The following is a 4,965-nucleotide window of genomic DNA, read 5'->3' on the forward strand; positions in this document are numbered from 1 at the left end:
TTTTTCTTTCTTTAGCACTTCATTATTATTTAAATAATTCACAAACTTCACATACTTGCTTTATTTATCCTAACCTACGCCTTAACTAAATGTATCGCAACTTTTGTCTTTGCTTCTGTACAAATATTACTTCTCAATTTCGTACTTTTATATACAATTTCCTTCTAATTTACTTTCCAAAATAATGTCTACTGTTGCGTAGGTAGACCACGTGTCCTGTATGCGGAGAGTGGGCGGTTTCAAATCCCTAATAAGGGGCGCTATTCAAAATTGACCTAGACCCTGCTTCCTAAGGCGCCTATGGAACCAAGCTTGAGGTACTGTGCTGAACTTCAACTTCGCACAAGGTTATTATTATCGTTTACCTACCCTCCACGATACAATCAACGTTTTATGTCAGCTTTGTGGCGACCAAGTCTCGCCTTATAAAACAATAAAACTATATGTTTATATATGTAAATATGTAAACTAATACCTAATCAAATATGAGTACAATGTTCAATATTGTTTTTTTTTTTCTTATACAGCTACTACTATTACTCATCTACTAGCTATTTCTGCTCGATTTCGCGAACACTAATAAGGGAATCTTTATATATTTTCTTATTTATAGCCCGCTTTCTCTGATCTGTTTGCCGATAAACGCTCCATGCGTCGGTAGGTGACAGGTAGTTATACTAAGATATAAAATTATAATACGCACCAGATGGAAGGAGTACAAAATTTAGGGTCCACTGAACTGGCTTGTGATCAGGGAGCGGCTCACTCGTGGGGCCACCAGTGACTCCGCTGCAAATGACTTACGCTAACATAAAGTCGCGTACAGAAACCAAGAAAATTTTTTTGTCGCCGACCCCTACGGGACTTAGGGCTTTACGTGTGCCTTCTCCGGTAAAATACCGCCCGCTGGACTAGGCAAAGATAACTGCAACGCAGGACTTTCTGCCAACGGGAATCAACAAGAACTCTACTAGTCACCTGAAATTTCGCTGCCAAATTTCCACGGCAATCTCCGAAAGGTGGCAGCAAGTGGGTTTCGAAATCTGAAGAGCAGACGAGCAAATCGTCAATATAAACTAAAACATTGTCTCTCAATCTCGACGGAATGACTCGATCCATTAGTTGGCACAGTCTCTGGCTGGTATTGCATAACCCAAACGGCATAACCTTAAACTGGTACAATGGCCGGCCAGGGACTGTGAACGCAGTTTTTTCACGCGACCGCTCCTCTAATGGGATCTGCCAGAAGGCATCCTTCAAATCTATCCCGGTTATGAAATACGTGTCGCGAAGACGGCTTAAAATTCCTTCTACGTGCTGGGTCGGGTAGGCGTCCTTCTTCGTTCGCTCGTTCAGCTTACTCATATCGACGCACAGCCGGTTTTTGCCATGCTTCTGAACTAACACCATCCGGGAGCTCCAGGGACTCTCACTCTCTTCTATTACTCCGAGTCGAAGCATGCGATCTATCTTTTCGTATGCGCATTTTTGTTTTACCGGCGACATCGGGTAATAGCGTTGCTTCACTGGTACCGTTTCATCATGTACCTCTATCACGTGCTCCATTAGATGAGTCTTCCCTAAACCGAGCTCCGCCGACGATGGAAATAACGACTTCTACGTTCTAATCTAGACAACTGCTCCGGGCTCAAAGGTAGCATACCTGCATTCTCTTCACCAACTTCCGAAATCGTAGCTGACAAGAGGCCAAACGCCTCCCAGAAGTCGACACCAAGATACAGATCTTGCTTCAAACTAGGAACTAAGTATAAATTTAGATTGGCTGTCTTCCTTCGCCACGATACCTGTACCTGCCTATCACTGCCTGACTTTTCTCATCAGCTGTCTTCAAAACCTCGTCAATCAAAAACACTTTCTGCTTATCAAATCTCCCGACTACTGACCCACCCAAACAACTGATTGATGCCCCGCTGTCTAACAATCCAGTTATGAGCACGCCGTCAATCGAGATTTCGGTATATGGCCTGCGATCGGTTTCACTCTGAATGATTGTCGAAGCGATGACCCTCTTAATATTCCTCCGTTCTCTTGCCTTCTCTCGTAACTTCAATATTTTTCTTACGTTCCTCTCTTTCTTCCCGACGTTTCTGCTTTCAATCCTTCCTATCCCAAATATTCTCCTTCTCGCTTCATTATATAGCCGTTCCCTTTCCTCCAATGTCCTAATTGCTGTCTTTCGCATGGATATATGCGTTAAGTTCTCTCCGGGAGTGAGTTCCCCTGACGAGCTATCCCGGAATTCTCGCCATGGTGATGGTTTTCCTGTCTGCACTTCTCACAAATCACAAACTTGGGGGTAGACTGATTGCATTTGAAGCATGTTAAATCATGAAATTGGGAATCGCACTTCTCAGATTTGAGTTTGCCTTTGTTCGCGAATTTCGAATTCGGATCTCCGGAGAGTTTCTTTGGAGCTTCCTTATGGAAGCTGTTTCGTTCTCGCCTCCCTAGAGCTTCCAGGGCATCGCAGCTCTCCGCTTCTGAAATGTTCTCCTCATCTCCGAAACCGATTTCATCTAAGTGCTTTTTCGTACCAAATTTCGACTCAAGTTCCTCCAAGTACTTTTCCGCCCGCCTGCACTCCATTTTGAGTTTTGCCAGTGTGTCTACATAGCAGCCAAATATCAGGTTCTTTATTCTGGGCTTCAGATTTCGGCGAATCAAGTTGACCAAGCTGCGCTCAGGCATCTTCGACTTCATGGTAAAGGCCATGCCTCTTACGCATGCATAATAATTCTCGAATGATTCCCGATAATCCTGCTTTCTTTCGTTCATGGCTTGGCGTGTTTCCTCATCACAGTCGGATTTTCTATATTGTTCGAGAATAGCTGCGCGCAAGTTCTGAAAACCGTCACTTTGCTCTTGAGCGTGTTCCTCCATATAGAGCCAGAACCACTCCTGGGCAGCACCATCCAACAGCAGATGGAAGCTGGCATACAAATCATCCGACGAGATGTTATGTCGTTGCTGAAGAGTCTCAACTCTAAACAGAAACCCCTCAATCGGAATGCATTTTGGGCTACCATCAAACTTAAGCCCCCAATCCCTAACCGTTTTGAACTTGGATTTCTCCTTGTCGGAATAAAAACGTTTACTTTGAGTGGAAGGGGTGAACAACCTGCGGCGCCCGTGCTCCTGCGGTTCGTCAGATGTATGTTCTTCTTCTGCGACTATCTCACCAATATCGCTTGCCACTGAATGTGCGTGTGGCAAACTCTGTTGTTGCTCGATTTCACCAGTGGTCTTGTGGTTGAGGCGGCTGTTTTCCACGTCTGAAATTCGTTCACCTAAACTCTTCATGTCTTTGCGCACGGTGTTCATGGCCTCGCGAATTGCCTCTGTCATAGTACGACTAACATCCATTTGATATTTGAAGAACATCATCTCGAACTTCTGCAATAACTGACCGCTAACCTTATCTAATAAGCTTGCTTCTGGCGAAGGAATGTCTCCCGCCGCTATCAACTGCTGACCCGTGTGCGATGTGGATGCTGCTTGTTCACCACCAAGTGGCGATGTACTACTGTCCACCCCTTCATTAACCTGCTCTACCACCGCAACGTCTTCTACTGATTTTGCCGCCGCAGTTCCCCTATCAGCGGCTGGAGTACCATCGCTACGTAAGCCTGTCTTTTTAACACCCTTTTTGGTCATAGTTAATATTAGATTATATATATAATAAATCAAAAAAAATTGAGCAATATACGCACGTATTACGTATATACCAATTTGAGTAAAATTACGTGATATAATGTGGAGTTCCTTAAGCGTGTACATGTTTGTGTGTGTTGAACTATCCTTTGGTTGGTATGACCGTGTGATGTGATCCTTCCGTCCGTTTAAGTCATATGCGTAACGTCCCAAGTACCCACTTTGTACACTGCGCTCTTAATCAAGTGGAATTGAATCTCTTCCACTTGTAGCTGCAGTGCAATAATGTTTGGTTGGTGAAATTAACTGAGGCTACCTCATACACCTCCAACGAGTCCACCTGAGGCATAGCAGTCACCTCAGAACTTAACACCTTTGCCTAGGAAGTTACCTCATAAAATTCAAAATACAAATGAAAAAATCAGTAGCCACCTCCTACTTTATCCATGTTTTATCCTAACCACATATTACCCGGCTTTATGTCGCCAAATAAGCTACCCCCTCAAAATGTCCGTCAACCCAGAATGAGACGCGTTTGATGGAAAAAATATATGCTTATGTATTGAGCAATAAAACAAAAAAAATTAAAAATTTGTGGAAGCCACCTTTAGGGCCCCACGTTGGGCGCCATTTCTATTGTTGCCAAGGCCAAGGCACGCGGTACCACACTAAAATAGAGCGTGGTGATCCACCTGGGTACGCTTGCGTTCAGCTCAGCTCAGCTCGTCGGATCGGGGTGGGTTTTTGTAGATCACTCAGATGTCGAATGTACCGCGCCAACAATCAGAAAGAAGTTATCGGACCCGTACGGCTGTTGATTACCACCGCCATATACTAAGCTCACGTCTGCTCCTGAATTGCCCACCCACATTTGTCGTTCCTATTTCGAATATACTTGATTGTCTCCGCCCCTCATGTCCGTCGCTGTCTACTCTGTCCCATCCTGTTTCGCGGTTCGCCTCCATGAATTCGAGGCCGGCCTGTCCGCCCCTCCCATCCGTCGCTGATCATAGCCTTTGGGGATCAGCCCCTAAATCCGCACTACGTAGGATCCTCACATCACACACAATGCGTCCGTCCGTTGGTCATCCCGGCTTAACTGAGCCACCCTGACTGAGTCACCGACTTCACCATCTCGAGCTCGCTACTGGATACTTACGCTATAAATCAGCATGAATGTCGGTCCATAATATTCGTAGATTGGTCTAGCTGTCGGCCCGTTCGTTCGTCTATCAATCCGCAGTCTGTCCGTTCGTCCGTCATGCCGAGTTTCATTCATCACACACCATTTTT

Source organism: Rhagoletis pomonella, unplaced genomic scaffold (genome assembly GCF_013731165.1).
Source record: "Rhagoletis pomonella isolate Grant_MI unplaced genomic scaffold, Rhpom_1.0 Rhpom_scaffold_00003, whole genome shotgun sequence".
Classification (NCBI taxonomy): Eukaryota; Metazoa; Arthropoda; class Insecta; order Diptera; family Tephritidae; genus Rhagoletis; species Rhagoletis pomonella.